Here is a 25,469-nt window from a genome sequence, read left to right as displayed (position 1 = left end):
ATATGAAGTATAATTTATTTAAGTATAGATACTCTTCAATATATAAGGTGGTAGGTCACAACAAACCCATCACAAGTTGAAAATATTGTAATGAAAAAATACATTTAATAAATCAGACCTGCTGAGACTTATAGCTTAGACTGAGCTACTTTATTAAGCACCCTGTTAACACTTAAATTATCCTATAGTTGAGCAATATCATTTAACAAAAAGTTCATTTTGTAACAATGAGATGGATATCTCAATATAATTTGTTGAAAACTCCTGAAAGTGAAAAATGGAATGGTTATATATGTATACTTTTGCACCATTGTAGAAACATTTTTTTAAAAATCCATAAATCAGGGACATTTCTATTTAAATGTGGGAAATATGACCACCCAAAATTTACTAAAACTAATGAACATTTTTTTTCTGAAAGGATATTTTGCATAAATTCTTCATTTAGTTCTAGAAGTTTTAAATTGGACTTCATCTGGGCCAAAGGCTTTGCAAGTATGTTTTCTGTGTCAATTAAAAGAGTATTTTTAGTAGCTATTTGTTCCGCTAGAAACCCACTGAGATTTACATTTGCTCTTTCCAGGATTTAAAAAAAAAAATCAATTGTAAAAAGATAAAATGTAGTTTTTGCTTTACTAATGTCACTGCTCCAGAATTTAATTTTGCTTTGTGTGTTCAGTGGATTAGCTACTAAAATCATCAATGCTTTCTTCTTCTTCTCTGACCCCTCACTGAAAAAAAAGAATTTAACCACATCCAGAAGAAAAATGCTAAGTACTTATTTAAATCGAATAGAAATTGTATAAAATCAAAATTGTTTTGAAGATAATGTATCCTTTTAGAACTATTTGAAAAGGGAAAATAGTGACGTATTTCTCTTTTAATTAAGTACTTTGTTCGAAAGTGTTTGTTATGTTAATGCTTGAGTTTTTCTTAAATATGATTTCATGGATTTATGTGTATAATGTTATCCTATTCAACACAGATTGGAAAAAAAGAGATAAAATAAATCTATAATTCCAGTAATGATCTATCTCTCATTTACAACTTGAGTTTTTCCATGAGGTCTACATACCTTTGGCTTTGACAATAGTTCCCTTTCTTAGTTTTTCACCTACTTCTCTGTCATACTTCTGTAAACCTTTTAGGGCCAACACTCCTTTTTTTTTTTTTTTTTTTTTTTGCGGTACTGGGGATTGAACCCAGGGCTTTGTGCTTACGAGGCAAGCACTTTACCAACTGAGCTATATCCCCAGCCCCAGGGCCAACACTCCTTACAGAATGATTCTCAAACTTCAGTAATCATGAAATCTTCTGGGACAATATGCATTTTTAAAGACTATCCCAATGTAATCCTGATACCATTTCTGAGAAGTATTAATAAAACAAATCCATTATGGATGTGTGCTCCTTTTGTAATGTGTCACTGTTAGTCTCCACTCATCTCTCAACCCTCCCTAGCCCCCATTCAGTTACACCAGACCATTCACCTTCCCCGAGCAAGAGTATTCTCTCATAGATCCTTATTTGTGTACATAGTTTCCTGTTCAGATTTAATTAACATATTGATCTGACTGTGGATCATTTCTTAAGCCTATCAGAATAACTCACGCTAAAATATATGACACTTGACTACTTGAGGCAATAAGCTTCATGTCCATAAAAACTAGTCATTTTATCAACTTGTAAATAGAATAAATGAGAAATTTACCAAAAGGTCATCTTCTATGTGCTTTCTTCCTTTCTTCCTAGAACTCAATATTTGTTGATTGGTTGATTGATTTGTATAATAAACTCTATGACCTTATAACTTGCAGCACAATCCTTTCTTTACCCACATCAGTGCACTCAAATATAATGAACATAGTATTCTTACCTTGACACAAAAAATGCCAAAAGGCTTCTACAAATAAATTTTCTAACTAGATTTCTGATTTATTAATTTTTTTGATCTTTTTACCCTTTAAAATGTTTCTATTTTAACTCATAAATTGTTGTGTACACCTTGTAGTTATCTGGATTTATTTATTTAATTTATTCTATTACAAGTTTATATAAGACCCTGATATATTACTTTTATCATGAGGAAATGTGTATAGTGTTCAATAATATCTCTAAAATTAGACCTAATTTAAACCTTTTTGGGTTTGCTTATAATGAAATACAATAATTTTATTTAGCAAAGCTATCACTGATATTTCAACATATCACTGACATTTGGGTCTTTGTCTTTTGTGGAATATGGTGATGTGTCTTATTCATGTATTTATTATAGCCATGTTTTATAAACTGTGGTGTAGATGCTTAGATGAATATAGAAAAGCATGCTGATTCCTTCTCTTTGTGACTTAAATGGTTAAAACTTGTGGGATGAAAAGAGATGAAACTTGTGAAGACATGAAAAAGGAAGTAACAGGAGAGGACAACACATAAAAGGGACATTGGGATGGGTACCAGTTCCAAAATACAGGTCACCAAGAGGAGTTGTGGGTGTATCTTAGGGAAGGACCCACATTTGAATGAATTGGAAATAATATACCATTCAAAATCGCTACCGTTAAGGTCTAGATAGTTGTTTATGTGAACCCATAATGGAAAATCACCCCAAAGAAATAGTCTCCTCTCTCATTCTTGGAGAGAAAGTAGAGGGAGCACAGATAGGAACCATCTTTAATGGAGACCCAAGGCTTTAGAGTATCTCTTGATTCTTTGAAAGAGGGACTACTCACTTGGCCAATAGTAGGAAAGATCCTCTTCAAGGGAACACATGATTAGGCTTGTTCCCAGGAGGTAGAATCTGATATACACATTTTATGAATATACTTACTATGGGTGTATGCTCAAAAGAAAGGGAAGGAAGGACACAAATAGGGAAGTAGAAAAAAATTAAAGATATTGTCAAATGATAATTAATTTTGGCAGTATAAATTGCACTAAAAAAAATTTGTGGCCTCATAGCATAAGATTGCCCTTTGTTATCCCAAAGTCTGTTACTCTTTGGCTGTTGACTACCAGGTCTTTTGTCTTGAGTGGGAGGTGAATTCTCTTAGACCAAGAATAGCTCTCTGTAGCCCTAGGAGGATGGGTGCAGCAGCCTGTTAAAGGGGCCTTAGTATCTGTGCCATGTGGGACAGATGTGTTGCTTTCCTGAAAGAAGATAATGTGAGAAGATTAAGTAGAACTGACCCCTTAATAGATATAAATGATCCTGGGGATTTGCATTAATATATGTAGAAAATAAAGATTGTTTTTCTTGATGTCAAGGTAGCTAAGGGCCTGAGTTATAGTTAAAATTTTTTATTGGTAATGAATGGTTTATGAGATCGTGACTAACCATTATATTTAGATTCCATGTGATAACTTCTTATTATTTTACTTCCAAAACTAAATACAGAGCTAGGCATGCAATAGGTGACCTGTGAAGCAATCAACCAATCTCTGTTGTGTGAATAAATAAATAAATTAGTTTATTTAACAGAAAGAGAGAGAAAGAGACAGAGATAGGACAGAAAGACAGAAACTAGCCAAAGAGAGATTAATTTTAAAGAACTGACTCACACAATCAGGGTTGGAGGGATGGCAAGTACAAAATCTACAGAGATGGCTGGTGGGCTGGAGACTCAGGAAAGAGTTGATATTGTAGTTTGAGTACAAAACACACTGGAGGCAGAATTTTTTCTTCCAGGACTTTAGTCTTGTCTCTTAAGGCCTTCAACTGCTCAGATGAAGCTAACTCATATTAGGAAGGATAATCTTCTTTACTCAAAGTCTGTTGATTGCACTGTTAACCACATCTTTAAAATACCTTCACGGCAACACTTACGTGTATGTGACAAAGCACATGAGTATCATAGCAAAGTGGATGAGTAAAATACCGTCACAGAGACCATTATGAGAATTATCTCTGAAGAACTTACTGTTCTTCTCCAGGTCAGAAACTCTCATATAAAACCCCCAAATAATATTTCTGTCATCCAGATATAGTTATTTTTCTGAAAATTAATATATTCCAATTTTCAACAATCCAGAAACTAAGAATAATTAGCAACTCTCTAGTAAGACAATTATTTTCTTCTTTTTTTCTGCTCTTCAGAATGTCACCATATGCCAGTTAACTCAGAATAAATCTTTTTTTTAATAAACATTTATTGACTCAAGGATGAAATAATTCATCAGAAGAGGAAAAAATAGTCACAAACCTGGAGTTATTCATTGCACCATTCTTTTTTCATTTATTTAATTTTTTACTTGTTCTAATTAGTTATACATGACAGTAGAATGCATTTATGCATTTTGATAAATCATACATAAATGGAGTATAATTTCTGTTTTCTGATTGTACATGACATTGGTCATGCAGTCATATATGTACATAAGGTAATAATGTCTGCTTCACTCTACTATCCTTCCTAAGCCCATCCCCCTTTCCCTCCCTTCACTATCTAATCTAAAGTAGCTCTATGCTTCCTTAGTGCCCCCAACCTATTGTGAATTAGCATCTGCACATCAGAGAAAACATTCAGCCTTTGGTTTTTTGGGTTTGGCTTATTTCGCTTAGCATGATATTCTCCAGCTCCAGCTCCATCCATTTACCATTTACTGCCAAAATTTCATTCTCCTTTAAAGCTGATTAATATCCTATCATATACATACATCACATTTTCTTTATCCATTCATCCATTGAAGGATACCTAGGTTGGTTCCATAGTTTAGCTACTGTGAGTTGAGCTGCTATAAACATTGATGTGGCTGCATCACTGTAGTATGCTAATTTTAAGTCCTTTGTGCAGCTTTCTTTATAATAGTAAAATATTAGAAACAGATTTGGCCAAACAGAAATGGTTAAAGAACATTGTAAAAATAAGACTGACCTTTTCCGCATTTTTATTGGTTCATACTAGTTACACATAACCTTAAGATTCATTTTGACACAGTTATGAATGCATGTAACATAATTTGCACTTACTCAGTCCCCAGTACTTAACTTTACCCTCTTCCTCTTTCTCCCCCTCTTCCCTTTCCTCTACTCTAGAATGCAGCAGGAAAGAATGTATAATTTTCTGGTTTTCACATAGAATATTTTGTAACAGAATCACCAGAATGTTACCCCTGAAAAATTTTTTGTGTGTTTTTAGTAAAAAATGTCTTTGATTATAAGTTTTTTGGGGGTCTGATATAAAATAAATGCTAAGATTAAAATACACAGCTAAAATCTTCAAGTGTGGTGTCCTCTAGTTTGCCTTTGAGAAGGAATTGACTTAAAATCTTCTAACATCTAAGAAAAATGACATCTCCCACCGACCTGAATTAAGAGAAAATTGACAATATATCCTGTTCTTCATTTTCAAAGATGGTGATATTGAGAGTGATTATGCCCTTGATTATAACTGAAATGTCCAATATATAGTCATTCATCTTCTCCAAGTCCTCTTTGCTAAGGTATGGATCATAATGCTGTGGCTTGCTTTTGCATCTTTCTGGCCACCCCCTTGTCATTTTCAATCCTTGCCCTGTTCTCCTTACAGTATAAGTTCTATGGTCTGCAGGCAGTATCCTCTGTCTTCTATTTTTTTGTACCCAAGGTGAGAATTAGGAATTTTTATTAAGGCATGCACGATTTTTCAAAGGTCTGATGAAGCACTGATCACGTAAACACCACCAAAAATTTATTTACCAAATATTGGTAAATGCTACCTGTCGCCCTGTGAGAAGACAGAGAGATATCTGTATTTGTATTAATAATATTTACATGTAAAAGGATAGCAGTCCTTGTTCATATTAAAGTTCCCATAACAATAAAACAGTACTTTGAATTTCTCTGGTGCATGAGAGGGTTATAACTAAGGCAATACTTAATAACTTTGAATGTATTGTTGATTTCCATTCTTGACCATATTTTCTGTTACTGATTTTTGTAAACATTATCTTAGAGTAACTTATTGAAAGTGATGTAGGATTTTATATGTTAGGAAATATTTATAGTAACTATAACACACCATGCAAATGTGTGTTATAGACAAACTACCCATATGTTTCTTGACCTGTCAAGTTTTTTGGGGGTCTGATATAAAATAAATGCTTGGGTTAAACAATGTATAACCCAATGCTTTATATATAGTAAATATTCAATAAACATTTATAAGTGAATATAAAAAAATTAGTGTGTTCTGTCCACATATTAAAAAGTTTTAACAAATCCTTCATCAAAGAAGTTAAAAACCATCTAGACATAATCTATTTACTATGTTTACTGATGTGTTCTTTTATGTGTCATATATTTTAATTTTTTTTGCTCTTTCAATAAAATAATAAACAATGAAATTATTTGGTAATATATTATTAAGATTAACACAATGTAATATTTAATACTTTTAAATAATACCAATCTTTCCAATTTTTAAAAAAATCAAATTATTTGAATCATTCTAGTCATCTAATTTTAAATTGATATAACCTAAAAGAGTGAGAGAGAAAAGTAATCAGGGGATGAGCAAGTCATTATTTAACCACTTTAAAGTTTATATAGAAAAACAAGTCGTGCAGCGAAGAAGTTATGTGAACACAAATGTTTTATTTAATTCTTCCAGACTTGCAATTAAGCAATTTTTTCCACAGGGTATTTTTTGGTGAATTGTCGAACTTAAAGAGCAACTTGGAACAACAAACATCTACTTAGTATGTTGTCTGATGCACATTCTTTAGATATTTATAACCTTCTGACTTTACTGTCACCATCTCCTATTGCATGATTGTTCTGTGAATTTTGCATGTTAAAGCAGTTACAAACTGTAGTACATTCCAGCAGTCATTTTGTTGGCAACCTGCTTTGGTCAGATCCTGTGGTGGTGGTTTGCTTTTATTTCACGTTACTTTTATTAAGTTAGAAAAGTCGGGTGAGTGTAGTAGCCCTATTTTATCCCTCTCTATGTCCCCTCCAGTGACCAACACATTTTTCTCAAAAGTTTTCTCACAATTACTATATATTTGATGAATACACATTGAATGAAAAAAAATGGCATTTGAAATCAATAGGATTCCTTTTCCAGTAATCAGACATTTCCTGTGATTCAAATTGATTCTTACTTATCACTTAACAAAATATCCCTTTTACTCAAATTTTATCTTAAGTTTACAATTTTAACTAACCATGACTTTAAGAAAATAAAATGACATATTTCTGTTGAAGTATATTATAATTAGTTTCACAAATTTTATTTTTCTGTAGTTCGGCGTTCGTATTGCGCTAATCTATGCTTATGATGAAAGCTCTGAAAGTGAATCTCAAAGTTGCTTAATTGTGCTAGAAAAATAAAGGTATTAGGAGTATATGATCTCCATGCCATCAAATTAAAAAAAAAAAAAAAGACATTTTACCGTTTTCCACAATGATCGATATGATTGTGAGTTTTTGAGTGTCGTTGGTTTTAATGTATTCATTTATCTAGCATTGGTATAAAATTACTTACATAGGTGCGTGGTCTCTATTTCCCAAGAGTAGAAGTAGATATACTGTTGATACTGTCATATTAGGGTGGAGGACTGTTCTCCCTAAGAACAAATATAGGTGACTGGTCACCAGTGGCTCCTAAATGAGAAAGGTGCTTGCTCTTCACTGAGATTAAAAATAACCTTTTGACTCTCATTGGTGAACTCATAGACCAACTGGAAACCACACCTGGAGGAAGAAAGCTTAACACATTTTTTGAAAAGGAAGTGAATATTAATGTGTTCTCTTTTTAGTGGATTTCAAAGTTCCACCTTTAAAATATAAAAAAAAGTGAAACAAAACTGAGTCTTAACTCTGATAACTTTCATGTATAACTGCATAATTTGTTCTGAATTCAACTTTAAGGACTTCATTAGCATTTATATAGGTGTGTGAGTATATAACTTGGAGGTCTCAAGAATGAAATTCCCTATTTCCATTTTCAAGAAGTAATGAGTCTAGAATGGTTCTATTCCTAGCTTGAGTTTTCTATAAATAAAAGTTTTCTTATTTAAAGAGAAGCGTTTGATTAGTTTTGACTATTGTAGACAGTTGTGAAAATACCACTAATATTAACATATAAAGAATTTCTGTTATAGTATGTTTCTCTTGGATTCCTTTGTAGTTATTCCATTCCTTGACCCCATGAAAACACTGCTCTGCTTTCTACTCTGTAGCACAGACTTTTCAAAAACACCATTGCGAATTATTGAACATTTCAGTAGGGAATTTGATTATTGCTGAATATATTTGTGTAGTATGGATAAACCACAATTTATCCATCTAAAAGTTAAAGAAATATGTTGTTTCTGTGATTGAACTACTAGATAAAATGCTACTGTAAACATTCGTAAGTATGTGTGATATTTTCATTCTTTCGATTAAATATTTGAGTGAAATCGGTAAGTCATTAGTGTTAGTGTGTTTATACCATATTATGTGTAAGTCACAGTAGTGTGTAGTGATTCCAGTTGTTCCACATCCTCATTAATATTTGGCATTATCAGTCTTAACAATTTAGACATTTGTTTGGAATCGTAGTAGTATTTGATCCCAGTTTTAATTCATATTCCCTGATGCCAAATGATGTTCAGAATTTTTTTTTACATATTTACTGGTCATCATTATTCTTTCTGCAATAAAATGCCTGCTCAAATGTTTTCCCTATGTTTTTATTATGTGTTTATCTTCCTGTTACTGAGGCATTTCATCTATTTTTTTACCTTTGTTACTTAAAAAGCATGTATTTGTTATTTTATGAATGCTATTCCTATTAGCATTTGTTTTAGAGTTTTCATTTATTGTGTCCTATTTAAGAAATAGCATCACAAAGGTTTTCTAAATGTCACTTCAGAATTACCATATTACCTTATCATCTTTGGAAAAAAATCAATTTTGTATTTCTTGGCATTGTATTCTGTTCCACTGAAGGATACATTTATTTTTCTAGTAATGCTACACTGTTTTGATTACTACAGGTTTATGATATGTAAAAATAAGATAATGTGCATTTCCAACCTTCTTTTAAGAGAAATATTTTACAGGTAATTTGCTTTTTAGTATAAATTTTTGGAGTAGCTAGTCACTTTTTTAAAGAAAGAAACTTGTTAGGATTTTGATTGGAATTACATTGAATCTGTGAATCAATTTGGGTGAGCTTTACCATCTTCAATATAAAGAGTTATATAATCCCAGGACATGGTATCTCAATTTAGGTCTTTAATTTCCTTCAGTGATGTTTAAAATTTTTCTATGAACAGGACAGTGTACATTAAATCCATTTTTTTTTATGTTATTTTAAGTGGAGATTTTAAGAATTTCACCAAGTGGTCATTGTCAATATTTAGAAATACTTACATCATTTGACTTCCTTACATGTAGTTAGATAATACTCATTCATTAGAATGCTCTATATGTGCAACCTTGTCATCTGTGTGCACTCAGTCCATACAAAATTGCATCCTTAACTAGACGAGAAGGGCTATACAGGAGAAACTTGGCCAACGAAACTAATTGTTAGGACCCCTTTTCAGGAGGTAGGGGCTGTTTTGCACTGTGTGACGCCACCTGCCTACTACTATGTGTGTAAATGTTTTGTGTTTAAAAAATTAAGTTTATTTACAAACCTCAAAAAAGCAACTATGATCTAAGACCCACTTAATAGCAATTCTAATTTAGCAAAATAAAATAAGTACAATTGATTTAGTGATATTTTAAAGCAATCTTTGTATAGCACTGTCCTTTAGAAAATCTATTCAAGTTTTTATATGATGAACTGGTTAGAGATACACCTGTGACGACACTAGTAAATTTCTTTAAAAATAAGATCACATTAAAAATACTATTCTCTATTTTCTCTAAGATGTATTTTTGACCTCCACAATTACCAGTTTGAATAACTCCATTTTATGTATTCTGAGTATCGAGTATTTTCCTGTTTCTTCAGTACCCTCCTATGCACTCTATGTACTCTTTCACTGTGGATTGTTTAAAAAAAAAATAATAACAACTTATAAAACCACACATGTACCTGAATTGAGTCCCTTAAAGAAGTGGAAAGTATTTATGAGTTCACTGCTTTTTTTTTTGTTTGTTTGTTCATCTTTGGTATCTTCTGTATTCATATTTGCTTCACAAATTACATTGATTTTTATTCCCGTACAGTTTGTCTTCATTATCTTTGTCAGTCTAGAAGTTCTCCATCAATAACGCCTTTTGATTTATTGAAGATCAGTATTCTTGTTTTTAAACTGTACATATTTTTATTATTTAATTATGAGTTTTAGTCCTTAAACACCATATTACTTTTGTGTATTTATTGTATACATTCATATTAGTTGAATATGGATACTAGTTTTTCCTAAAAATAATATATGATTCATATTTACCTTTCTGTTCTATTTGTGTATGTATATCATACATGTTTATAATCATAACCAAATTTTACAATCTGTTCTTTACAGTGAGTTTAATTAAATGATTAAAAAAAACACTAGTCTTAAAAGATCCAGGTAAATTATAATACCAAATGCAAGAGAATAATAATATACTACAAAATCCTAAAGATAAATTATTATATATTATCTCAAATTATTATGTAATATCTCAAAAGCAAACAGCTGTTCAAAATAATAAATAAATTCTTCTTGTCCTATCATTTCAACTTTAAAAACACAACATGTCACAAGATGAAAATACCACTCTCAGAAATTTCTGTTTGGTAAATTATTTTTTGTTTGGGGTTCAGAAATTATTGCTAAACATAATAACTTGAGGCAAAAGCAGTGTCATTTGACTCTTTTGCAATTTCTTTTATCTGTGTTGTTATTTCATTCTTTTTGTAAATGGCATTTTTAGACTTATTATTCATACAAGTATCAGCAGCTGGGTTTTTTTTTTTTTCTTTTTTTTGTTGTGGGTCAAACCCATGCTAAATTCAAATTTATGAGCATTGCTTTAAAGTGAGTATTTAATTTAGCCTCGAGGTGCTGACCCTCATCTAAAGCACCTTAACATTGTCAGTCACCTGAATATGCTTATGATTTGGTGTCCTTCTGGGTCCCTAATGCCTCTTCCTCACATATAGATCAACTTTATATCTGATCAAACATTAACTGACATTTGGGAGGACAATTTTCTTTCTATGATTTCTTAATCAGTGTCATATTTTGTAGCCTAAAGGGTTGGTATGGATGTTTATTTATATACCGTATATGAATTTGGTGTAGATAACACAGATATGTATTTCTTTTGGTGCTTTCTACTTATTTGTTATGCTTGTTATTTTTCTATATTATCATAACAAATGTGTAGATAAAACTATGATAATTATAATAGATAAATCTTTCTAAAATGAGTGGGAGAGAGTTTATTAGAAGTTCCATTTACTTACTATGAAATTTGAATTATAATACAGCTTGCTTAAATGTAATTATGATCTCTTAATGACTTCCAATTGATTTTTATTATGTCTACCACAATTAGAACCTAATTAATTTATTTTGCTAAATAAGTAAAATTGAGCATGACCAGTATCAGAATATTATAGTGTTCTCATCATGTGAGTTGAGAGCTATTTATAGGAACAAAAATAACCAGTGTATTCAAAAATACAAGAGACACTAGATCTCATTCTACAAAATTTCTTTCATTTCACAAACAGAGTTTTAGATAGAGAGTTTACAGACAATAATGTTGTGTTATTTGTTTCCAGACACTAATGAAAAAAAAAATAAAATCCAGTATTAATCCTTTACATTGTAACCTGCTCTTCTGTACCATTTACTTAGAAATGCTGTTGGATGTTGGAAAATTGTCTACATGATTACTAACTTGCTTGTCATTTTTCTTTTCTTTTCTGTAAGACACATGGTGGTGAAAAATGGATGGGTCAAGTCATCTAGTAACAATTCTAACTATTTTGTCATCATTAATGAATTCAGGTGGAATTGAAGTCATATTTCATTCTTTGAGACTTAAGACACTACTGACTTCAACATCATAGTAGTCATCAGCAAAATGATTACTAAAAATATGTATCACACTCTACATATCATTAAATTTTAGGTTTAATAGTTTCTGAAGAATTCAAATCTGATCTATTAACTTAAAAATAGAAAAGGGTAGTTGGGCATGGTGACCCACGCCACTCAGGAGGCTGAGGCAGGAGGATCTCAAATTCAAAGCCAGCCTCAGCAACAGTGAGGCACTAAGCAACTCTGAGACCCTCTCTAAATAAATACAAAGTAGGACTGGGGATGTGTCTCAATGGTTAAATGTCCCTGAGTTCAATCCCCTGTAACCCCCAAATAACAAAGGATTATCGTGGCTATGGTTCTGGAGGTTCCAGTCAAAGATTAGGTGACCCATTTCTTTGGCTTTCTAGCAAGGCATCACATCAGGTTGGAACATGTGGCAGAGAAAAACTTCTCACCTTGTGAGCCAGAAAGCAAGAGAAGACTTAGGCAGGCTGTGGTCCCCAAATATCTTTCTGATATGTGTTCCTAATGATCAAAGACCTCCCATTAGTTCTCAACTCCCTCAACTCTTAAAAGTTTCACCACCTCCCAATAGCACCACACTGGGAACCAAGACATTAAACATGAACCCTTGGGAGAAAACTCATCCAAACCATAACACTAACGTTATTTATTTAATCTGAAAACTGGAATATACAATTTTGAATGATAATCTTTAAAATAATATTGTGGTTGTAAATTTTGTTTGTCAGCTTGACTGGGCTAAGGGAAACCTAGATAGCTGATAATAGATTATTTCTGGTATGTTTGTGGTTCTAGAAAAGGTTTTACTAATCTGAGTATATATGCTAAGTAAAGAAGATCCACTTTCACCAGTTTGGGAGGACACTATCCAATCTGTTTAAGGGCCTGAAAGAACAAATAGGTGAAGGAAAAGCAAATTTGCTCCCTCTGTTGGTACATCTATTTTCTGCTTTTACCATTGATGTTCCTGGTTCTCTCTTGGGCTCTCAGGTTTGGACTAGTAGATTTACACCACCAGCCTTCTTGAACTTCCAGTTTGCAGACTGTAGACCATGTTACTTCTCAGTCTCCATAATCATGTGAGCTAATCCCCCATACTAATCAATCTGTCAGTTTATCTATCTGTTCAGTCGTTCTATTGATTGTCCTATAGAAATCCCTGAGTAATACATTTATATATATGTGTATATATATATATATATATATATATATATATATATATATATCCTTGTTTTGAGTCAACTTTCCAGTGTTTCTGAAATTGTACTCCTGAGATTAACAGCATCAGCATCACTTGGAAACTCAATTGAAATGACAGTTCTCTGGTCCCAACCCAGACCTTTAGATAAGCAATCTGTTTTTACAGATCCTCTAAATGATTCCAGTGAACTCTAAAGTTGAACAACAATTGTTTCAAACAAATTTTGAAATTTAGGTAAATAGATACTTAAACAAAAATTTTATAATTAATGCAAATTTAATGCTGCTTGCAAGTGAAAAAGATTAAAAATATTCTCAAGTATATGTTTGAAATTTGAGTTTCCACATGTTTTATGCTGAATGATGTGTCCTACATAGTATCTTAGGTTAAAAAAAATTGTAAGATGACAGGTACAAATTTTGATAGGTAGAGTTGGCAATACAGTTTTGAAAATATTTTCCAGTGCTTTAATATTTTCTGAAATGAGTATCCAAAAGGTTGTAATTATTTGACTCTTTAAATATCTAACCTAGAAAAAAGTAATATACCTCTCCCATCAATACATATAAAAACATTGTCAACACTGTTCCCCAAACTAGCTCTTCAGCAAATGGAGCAGTAGTAAAACTGTACTTAGTGCCCATTATCACATAATGTATTTTATATTACCTAAAATTGTTACCTAAAATAATAATACCTAAAATTACTTAATAATATTATCTAAAATTATTAAATAAATACAAACTCATTCATCAAACAGATTACATATGATAAACAGAACATATTCTGTTACCTTTGAAGGATCACAATGTATATTAGCAAGTTTCAGTCTTCCATATTGCCATTGTAGGGAACCTGTTTACATTTTTTCAACTTCAAATATCTCAAATTAATTAATTTTTCCTCAAGGAATACTTTTAAACATTTAATGACACTAATATTGAGGAGGATTTTTTTAAAATTATTTTTAAAATTTTTACAGATTGCATTTTGATTCATTGTACACAAATGGGGTACATCATTTCGTTTCTGTGGTTGTACATGATGTAGATTCATACCATTCAAGTAATCATATAGGTACATAGGATAATGATGTCTGTCTCATTTCACCATTTTTCATATCTCCTTCCCTTCCTTCTACATAATCTAAAGTTCCTCCATTCTTCTCTCACCCCCTCACCCCCATTATATATCATCATCCAGTTATCAGGGAAAACATTCAGCCTTTGATTTTTGGGGATTGACTTATTTCACTTAGCATGATATTCTCCAATTCCATCCATTTATCTTCAAATGTCATAATATTATTCTTCTTTATGGCTGAATAATATTCCATTGTGTATATATATCACAGTTTCTTTATCTATTCATCTGTTGAAAGGCATCTAGGTTGGTTCCACAATCTAGCTATTGTGAATTGAGCTGCTATAAACATTGATGTGGCTGCATTATTGTAGTATGCTAATTTTAAGTCCTTTGGGTATAAACTGAGGTGTGGAATAACTGAGTCAAAAGGTGGGTCCATTCCAAGTTTTCTGAGGATTCTCCACACTGCTTTCCAGAGTGGCTGCACCAATTTGCAACTCCACGAGCAAAGTAAAAGTGTGTTTTTTTTCCCCCATATCCATGCCAACATCTGTTATTGTTTGTGTTCTTGATAATAGTCATTCTAGTTGGAGTAAGATGAAATCTTAGAGTTGTTTTAATTTGCATTTCTCTAATTACTAGAGATGTTGAACACCTTTCCATATATTTATTAATTACCTGTATGTCTTCTTCCATGAAGTGTCTGTCCAGTTCCTTGGCCCATTTATTGATTGGGTTCTTTGTATTTTTGGTATAAAGTTTTGTAAGTTCTTTATAAATTTTGGAGATAAGTGCTCTATCTGAAGTGCATTCTCTCACCATGCACAAAACTCAACTCAGAATGTATCAAGTACTTAGAAATTAGACCAGAGACTCTGCACTAAATAGAAGACAAAGTAGGCTCAAATCTTCATCACATTGGCTTAGGATCAGACTTCCTTAACAAGACTCCCAAAGCACAAGAAATCAAAGCAAGAATCAATAAATGAGGTGGACTCAAAGTAAAAAGCTTTTTCTCAGCAAAGGATACAATCAATAATGTGAAAAGAGAGCCCACAGAATGGGAAGAGAGGATGTATTTTTAAAATGCTGATCTAAATTTATTAAAAACTATAACAATAAATATGTTTCCTGTGTACTGTGTACTGACCCATCCAAAAGACTTAGAACCCCAGACAAAATTTTTTACTGAAAATTATCCATTGTAACAGAATTCATCTAATATCATTTCCACATGAGAAGTAGTATTTATTGCATAGTGGTTAATGGTTTGAATTAGTCTCTTAGCTCATACCTTTACCAGCTGTGTAACCTTATGCAAATTACATATTTTTCTGCTTCAGCCTGATGAACTATTCAATCAGATTAATATTAATACCTAATTTATGGGGTTATTTTGAGATTTAGGATTGCGACACAGAGTAACACCATTCATGACACATAAGTGGGAACTATTTATTTGAAATATAATCATTCTGGCTTAAATAAATACATCTGTAAGTCCTCATAGGAAATTTCTTATGTTTAGTACTTCTGGTTTTAAAAATCCTTTGCCATCTTTACTTATACTTAGTCGTGCACCAAAAGACAAACAAAAAAATATATGATAAAGTATTGGTTTATTGAAATGGTTATATAATATATTCAATACATTTGACTACCTGTTATTTGAGTATACTATCAAATTAACATTAATAAAAATGGTGTAAAAAGCTCCAGGTAAGAAGTAATTTAAAACATTAGTGACATGATTCTAGGCCACAAATATCAATAGCAGAATAAATTATAATTTACTTGTTATAAGATGAAAAACTGAAATAATCTCTATATGCCTGTGAGATTACTAAGTAAAAGATATTTGTTTTTTCGTTGGTTTAGAGTGGTATAAAATGTAATTCAATTTAAAATCATTATGCATTGTGTAGCAAATGTAAGCACTGTTTTGACTTTCAGGAACTTTCCAGTACTTACTAAGATTTAGAGAAGTCTCTGTGATTGACAAAAAGATATATTTTCTGTTAAGAAAAAGGTACCAGACTCTTGACTCCACAACCACATGCTGTTCTTTACTCATTGTTTTCCTTTCAAGCAGAATTTTCATGTTCCACTTGTTGTTTTTTTCTTTAAATTTTTTTATTTGTTCTAATTAGTTATACATGACAGTAGAATGCATTTTGATACATTGTACACAAATGGAGCACAGCTTCTCCTTCCTCTGAGGGAACATGGTGCAGAGTCAAACCTGCAGTTTAAGCATACCTGTATATAGGGTAATAATGTCCATCTCATTCTATCGTCCTTCCCATGCCCACACTCCCTCCTATCCCCTCAACCCTCTCTGCACAATACAAAGGTCCTTCATTCTTTCCTACCCACCCACCCAATTATGGATTAGCATCTGCTTATTAGAGAAAACATTCAGGCTTTGAATTTGGGGAATTGGCTTACCTCGCTTAGCGTGATATTCTCTGGCTCCATTCACTTACCTGCAAATTCCATAATTTCATTCTTCTTTAAGGCAGAGTAATATTCCATTGTGCATATGTACCACATTTTCTTTATCCATTCATTTGTTATAAGGCATCTAGATTGATTCCATACTTTAGCTATTGTGAGTTGAGCTGCTACAAACATTGATGTGGTCATATCATTATAGTATTCTGATGTTAAGCCCTTTGGGTATATGCCAAGGAGTGGGACAGCTGGGCCAAATGGTGAGTTTTCTAAGGAATCTCCATACAGCTTTCCATAGTAGTTGCTCCAGTCTGCAGACCCACCGGAAATGTACCTTTTCCCCACATCCTCGCCAACACTTGTTGTTGCCTGTATTCTTGATAATTGCCAATCTGACTGGGGTGAGATGAAATCTTACAGTAGTTTTGGTTTGCATTTCTCTAAATTCTAGAGATGATGAACACTTTTTCATGTTTCTTGATCAATTGTATTTCTTCCTCTGTGAAATGTATGTTCAGTTCCTCAGCCCATTTATTGATTGGGTTATTTGTATTTTTGGTGTTAAGTTTTTTGAGTTCCTCATATATACTGGAGGTTAGTGCTCTAGCTGAGGTGCATGTGCTCTCTCTTCACATTATTGATTGTTTCTTTTGCTGAGAAAAAGCTTTTTAGTTTGAATCCATCCCATTTATTGATTCTTGATTTTACTTCTTGTGCTTTAGGACTCTTGTTAAGGAAGTCAGTTCCTATGCTGACATGAGGGAAATTTAGGCCTACTTTTTCTTCTATCAGATGCAGGGTTTCTGTTCTACTGCCAAAGTCTTCGATCCATTTTGAGTTGATTTTTGTGCAGGGTAAGAGATAAGAGGTTTAACTTCATATTGACACATATGGATTTTCAGTTTTCCCAGCACCATTTGTTGAAGAGGCTATCTTTTCTCCAATGTATGTTTTTGGTACATTTGTCTAGTATGTAATAACTGTATTTATGGGTTTTCTCTGTGTCTTCTATATCATTGACCTGCCTATTTGGTACCGATACTATGCCATTTTTTTTATTGTAACTCTGTAGTATAATTTAAAGTCTGGTATTGTGATGCCTCCTGCTTCACCCGTCTTGCTAAGGATTGCCTTGCTATTCTGGGTCTCTTATTTTTCCAAATGAATTTCATGATTGCTTTTTCTTGTTCCATAGAGAATGTCATTGGGATTTTAACACCTTTGGTAGTATGGCCATTTTGACAATATTCTAATTATCCAAGAGCATGGGAGATCTTTCCATCTTCTAAGGTCTTCTTCAATTTCTTTCTTTAGTGTTCTGTAGTTTTCATTGTAGAGGTCTTTCACCTTTTTTGTTAGGTTGATTTGATTCCCAAGTATTTTATTTTTTTTCGAGGCTGTTGTGAATAGGGTAGGATATTAAACTGTGTTAAAATAAAATATCCTCTTAAAGATATTTCTTCTTAAAAGGAAGATAACTGTGTACAAAATTTATTTTGTATGAATAAATTTGATTTACCTGGAAGCATCTTTTTAAAATTTTAAAATGTATAATGTATACTCTGCAGGTATACATATAGAATAATATGCATGATGTTTCAGTGGTTTTCTATGAATGATAGAATGTTAGATGTTTTAAATTTGTTTTTTATTATTCTTTTTTCCTATAGTGAACACATATTTTTCATTAAATTCTTTAATTTACAATTAAAAATTTACTTAAGAATATAGTCAAGTATTATCTCTTAAGACATTTTTGATCTTCAAAGAAAAGATTTCGTGCAAATTTTTAAACCACATGGCACTGTACTTAACTTTTCTTACAATAAATCAAATTTCCTGTCAACAGATTTATTATAAATGTCCAATAATTCATGAGGTCCTTGTGGGGAAAAGTTTTATTTTTATAAACTAGAGTGAAAAATAGAGTATTTCAAATATAATTAGCATTCAAGGAAGACTTGACAAATTCCTTGGGGTTTATTGACATAATCATTTAGTTGTACACCTAGATGTTACTTTTATGGCTATTAGAAAATAATGAAATAACAAAGCAATTTTGTAGGGAGTTTTTATTGGCTTAAATTAAAACCTTCATGTCCATGGTTCCTTCTAGAAGATTCACAAGGTTAATCAAACATACTAGTGATGGAAGGTCACTACAAACAAGAAGCAAGATGACTGTATGCTGTAAGAAATTGCACCCTCTTTTTGGCAGTAATCCTGCAGAACAGATATTATGGTGAAACAGACCTTTCCAATATGGCCTTAGATGAGTAATAGCAAAGTTCAACACTTCGAGCAAGTTTTATATCTCTTAAGGCAAAATCCAATATAGTAATTTCATATTTTAAATCATATAGCAGAATGAAATTGCAATGTGAGTTAGAAGACCTGGGGTTAGGTATGGCTCCATTACCTTTGCAAGTCTTTGACCTCCCCTATCCTGAGCTTTATGCATAATGTATGGGTGTCTGATTAATTGATTTTGGTACTTTCCCACTTTAAACTTCTATACTTCTTCTTTCTATGGTTTTCAGGTTTATTATGTATGCTTTCCATGGGGGAAATATTTTCAAGTAGTCCTTTGGCCACAGGATTGTGTCTATGTTATTTATTTTTGTTTATTTCAGTCATTTAGAATGTCAACATGATTATCAGGAAGGATTAACATTTCTATATTTTATAATATCGGTCATCATTCAATGAGTTTTATGAAACATTTATAAAACTGGTAAGTCTTTTTTTTTTAATTTTTAGTACTGGAAATTGAACTTAGGGGCACTCAACCACTGAATCACATTCCCAACCCTAGTTTGTATTTTATGTAGAGACAGAGTTTCACTGAGTTGCTTAGTACCTCACTTTTCCTAAGGCTGGCTTTGATCTTGGATTCCTCCTGCTTCAGCCTCCCAAGTCATTGAGATTACAGGCATGCACCACTGCATCCTGCTAAAACTGGTAAGTCTTAGAGTGCATATCAAGTTTGCTTTTGAAACTCTTGTTAAGGTCTTGTGTGACAGATTGGTTTCATTATGAGTGATGTGCAACCTTCTAGTACTTTACTTTGAGATAATCTGATGTGAAAGAAGAGATTCTCTCATTTATTGTAAAGACAGTTGTAATATGGGGTATCACTATAAAATAAGTCAGAAATAAAAAGAAAAAGAAATATTTTTATTGTTTTCCTGCTTACATTTTCTCTCCAATTATGTATATAATACTAAGTAGAATACTTGCTCAAGCAAGGTGTGTAATGTATGTAAAAATATATTGTGTACATGAAAACTCTTGCCTAAATACATTAAAATTTGGTAATAACTACTCGGAGTATTATCAATAGCAAACTCTTGGTTTTTATTCTTAATAAGAGTGTGTAGTCCAGGAACATACAGTAAAGAACAATTTTATTTAATGACTTGTTACTTTTATCAATGAATGCAATTCACATGTTCTCCTACATTGAGAAAATCTCCTCTTTCTATAACTTGTATGTGTCTAAAATGGAAAATTCATAGTGTATGTTCTAGTTTAAATATGTGAGTATAAGTATGAGTATAAATAAATAATTTTAAGTGTTCTGATATGTTTGTTTGTAGCATACAAAGATCCAGAAAAACTAAAGTTGTATAATGAAGAGTTAGAGTTTTTCCAGACTTGACATCTTTCAAATTACTTTAAAGAAATAAAAGAAAAAAAAAAAAGTTCAATAAAGAGTATCTAAGTTATTCATCAAATTCTATTATTTCTATTGATTTAGTAACTAGTAAACCTCATTTTCCACTCTGTGAAGTGATAATGCTCCTGGCCATGAGCTCTTTTATTTCAGGACTCTAATTTGAAATATTTCAATCACCTCTGGAAGTTGCAAAATAATCCACATGCTCATTTCCCAGAAGGAGTATCATAATGCAGATGTGCTGTACTTTGCAAGTGCAAACAGAATGTTAAAAGATCAGGTTACCTTTCTTCTTGGAAATCTACACTATACCTAAGATGTGAAAAACAGCTTTTATTTTGCTGGAGGCTCTCTGAGGTGCAGCTGCTGGTTGGCAACACCATTAAGTAGGTTCAAGTTGGGAATGGAAGGTTAACAACAGTCTCTGTAATAGAAATGTAGACAAAAGATAATCCAAGTTTCTAGCTTTCAAGGGATTCACTGGCAGTAGCTGACTGTGAGTTCTTAGTATTAAATCTAATAAAGTCCTCAGGCAGAGCAATGGTGGGGTTGTTACCTTTGAGAAATGGCAGTGTGGTTTTCTGCGTTTAGAATCAGAAACAGGCACACTGGAAGATTTTCTATTTTAAGGAACCTAAACTGAAATCAAGATTGGTAATAATTTCATGGCTCCAGTTTTTATAAATAAATTAATATTTCCAGTATGAAAAACTTGAATGAACGTACTCATACTGCTTCAGTTATTTTCCAAGGCATAAACTGGTACAGAGACCGACATAATTTTGCAACTGTATTTCATCAAACCAGACTTCTTTTTCCTAACTCAATTTTCTCTCAAGCTAACAGTCTCATCACAGGAAGAATCTCTAATTCAAGTGCTACTAATCACTTTAGATTTAATTTCAATATAGAGCAGAATATTAGCCTGAGAAGAAGAATCTTATAACGTACAAAGGTTTGAAGGGGTAGCTAACTTGGAAGAGTTCAAGTTTTAGTACACTTTGTAAAGTTGCCCTTCACAAATTCTCTCTCAGTCATCTCTACTTACTCCAGAATAATAGTATTCATTGAAGAATTTCTATTCATTTTTATCTAGGAAGAGCTAAATAGAAATGATATGTTTCTTGACAAGGTCTTAACTTGCTCAGTACACTTCCCTGCATTTGAAATCTTTACTTTTTATGAAGTATTTGCCTTACATGACCTTTTCTTCTTATCTCATTATTTTTTAAAGAACTGCAACCTGAGACAAATGAGAAAGATACCACTGTTTCAGTCTACTGAAATATATATATATGTATGTACGTGTATATAAATATATACATATATATAAATCTAAAAATCTACATGTAACAAAAACAGCTTAGACTAAATGCTAACACCAGTAAATAACTAAACAGAATGGAAAATGGAAAACCCTGCCACTGCCATCTGTGAGTATATTAGGTGGATGCTTCACTTATTTAAAATTCCAAAATTCATTTTGCTTAAAAATCTTTATGATATGTATATATCCATATACATGTCATAAAGTGTGTGTGTGTGTGTGTGTGTGAATTTAATGTTAAATTTGTATTTAATTACTCACTCCAATGTGGAATAAAGAGAACATATTGTAGTTTCTCTAAAAGGATAGAGGGTGAAAATTTGATTTTCCATTAGTAGTTATGACAATGTCAATAGGAAAAAGGAAAAAGCAACATGCTTAAGAAAATAGATGTGCTAAATAGGAAATACTGGATAATGTCTGAATCAGAATAATTAGCCTTCAATTTCTTTTACATTACATACATTGTATGATCTGTGCACAAAAGCTCCTTGTTTTAACTTATAGACATGTGCACACATGCATACACACAAACCCCTCTCCAGCCACTTTCTCCTTTTCATTAAATTTATTTGATGTGAATTTAATATTCACCTCTGTTTAGACATGAATTGGGTGTTTTGCAATAGGCACAGGGTGCAGATTTCTGTAAAAGGGATATACATTTTAGGGACAAGTCGTTAATAGATGTGGAAATACAATAAGTCATTTTTAAAGGAGGAGTGTTTGTACTAAAATATACACGCATGCATTTTAAATTTCTCAGATGATACATGGGAGACTAGCACATAACTATGGATGGCAGAGCTCAGTTAAGCATGTATAATGTCAGATTATCTGAATCACTGCACCTTCTTGCCATCCTTACATCATATATTGAGTGAAGTAAGTTTTCATTCTTCCCTCATGTGAATGGTGATATCAGACCACATATACTATAATTTTGAATCAGAAAATTGCTGGTTGGTTGCTCTGGTTTCACATCTGGCAAATAGATTGCACACATTCCCTAGAGATAGCATATGGTCTTTGAAGACCTTGATACTATTGAAATTAATTGAATTTATATGACATCTGGATAAGCAGAAATGTCATGATAGCACTAAATAGCCTTGTTACGGTTGCTGCATGTGAAGTTAGCACAAGAAGATAAACACCAAGTGCATTTCAAATGCTTAATCAGTGGCATTGTTCACATTAGTTCTTTGTGCCTTGCTTTTGTTGCCCTTTCAACCACTCATAATTTGACAAATTTTCTTTTGGACCAGGTCCTAACAAGGTCAGTTCATCTCCTAATGGAAGCCTAGAAAAATGTCTATGACCCTACATGATAGTGCAATTTAGAATTCTCTGCCAAAATCCCTATGACTATTATTTTATAGCTCAGTTACAAAAAAATAATAATAAATTTAAATTAGAAAATGCTCCCCAAAAGAACAGAAAAGCAACAAAGAATCCAATCCCAATAAAGTCAAAGTACCAAAGGGCCATCAATGTAATTTAATTTTTAAGATTGAAAAGATAAGTAATTAAGTTCTATTTTTAAAACTTTTCTAATGCAGTTTTAAAGTATGCTAAATAAAATAAGCTCCTCAAATTAGTCATTAACTTGCTGTTGTAAGGAGCTTATTTTATTGATGGAATATGGCAAAGAACTGTGTGGGTATACATATATATATATATATATATATATATATATATACACACACACACATATATTTTGGGGGGATGTTGGAGATTTTTGATGAAGTATAACAGCTATGGTTAAAATTGCAGAACTTAGATTGATTATTGCTTATTAAACTTTCTAAGAACTATCTCCTATTATAATGATAGTAATAATAATTTATCTTGGTTAAAACTGGCAACTTATATTTTAACAAAAAGAATGTTTATTTAGAAAAAATAGTTATTTGCATGTGTGGATGATGAATTAGATATAAATTTGGTAAATACTAGATTAAGAAAAATTTTTTGTGTAAATAACTAGGAAAAGTTTAAAAGAAAGGAAAATTGAAAGTTCATTAGATAGTTCAATAAATTTCCTTTAATGGCAAAAAGGAACTTTTTCCCCCAAAACTTAAAGTGTTTTGTGATTAACAAGGAATTTTTCAGACTTTGTTAACTCTCTTGTCCTTTGAAAGCTGGATATTTTCTGTCATCAAGGTCTATGGTTAAGTTACCATAGTTATTATAACATTTAATTCTGTCCAATCTAGTAACGTCTTCGTTTATCTTTCTGAGTTTTTTCTTCTTTTTGCCTTTGTCTTCTCCTTTGCTAATAAGCTTTCATGTGAAAATACTGTACCTTTTTTACAGACTTCAAGCCCATAATAAACTTACCGTTCTCTGACATATAGCCACAATGCATTAGATAAACGCTTTAAAATTTGGATCCAGTCAGGCTTGGTAGCACACACCTGTAATCCCAGTGACCCAGAGTCCGAGGCAGTTCAAAGCCAGCCTCAGCAAAAGTAAGGCACTAAGCAACTCAGTGAGACCTTCTCTAAATAAAATACAAAAAATAGGGCTGGAGATGTGGCTCAGCCATCCAGTGCCCCTCAGTTCAATTCCTGGTACCCTTCCCCCTCAAAAAAAGTAAATCTGACTCCCTCCCTGCTTTCTTTCCCTTCCTCCTTCATTCTCTTCTTCCTCCTTCTCTGTCTCTCTTCTGTTTTATGTTGTATATTCTGAGACTGTTTTATTTAAACCAAAGTCACTGAACCTGTTTGGGTTAAGAGTTCATGTGTGTGCCTTGGTGTAGCAGTGTTTATCATGGATCCTGAGATGTTCTGGAAAGCTGCTCTCTATAAACTGTGATTCTACAATATTTACATAGCAGCTAGAAAAACTATGCTACTTTATTTTCAAAAAGTGGTAAAGTTTTAAGAGATAAATGGATTCATAAATATTTAGACAAATTCATGGATAGATAATTTACTATCTTGTCACTATATATGATAACTTTATTTTCATATTTACATTTAGTTCCTTTATAGGAATAATACTAGTCTTGGTCTATGACATATTTGATACTGTGTTTAATCTTATGTTCTTTACATCTATACTAGTCATCACCAATATATGCTCTCCAGAAATATGAGCTCATCAGCATCCATGTAAATAATTCAATAATAACATCAAATGTACAATTTATAGGAGTCCTACTAAATACACACATGTTAGAAACTTTTGACTCTTTTTCTTTGGAAATAATTGAACTTTTCCAATCAAATATATTTTTTGCTTTTAGATGGACAAGGACTTAATTTTTAAGACAAATTTTATCTATTTGATATATAGATATATTAGAAGTGACTTATTGAACTTTTAAAAAAGTTTATTATATTTTAATAGATGAATAAATCATGTATATTTATGTGGTACAATGTAATATTTCAATACTCGTATTCTCTGTGGAATGATCAAATCAAGATAATATATTCATCACTTCAAACACATTTCTTTGTTGTAAGAAATATTTAAAATCTGCTTTTAGCTATTTTGAAATATAAAATACTTTAGTTATTATGTACAATAGATCATCAGAATCTTTCATAATAGCAGTTTTCATTGTTAGTGGTAATAACATTGAAAAAATTTTAACGTTCAAATTCTGATTCTCGGAAACAAGGGGTTAATTGAAACCTATACTTCTTTGGGGAAAAAAATTACAGCTCTGAAATTGTTTTTAAATCAATATACTTCATCCTTAGATTACACATAAACTCTGA

This window comes from Sciurus carolinensis, chromosome 4 (assembly GCF_902686445.1).
Source record: "Sciurus carolinensis chromosome 4, mSciCar1.2, whole genome shotgun sequence".
In the NCBI taxonomy this organism is placed as follows: Eukaryota; Metazoa; Chordata; class Mammalia; order Rodentia; family Sciuridae; genus Sciurus; species Sciurus carolinensis.
Note: the sequence above shows the minus strand (reverse complement) of the source record.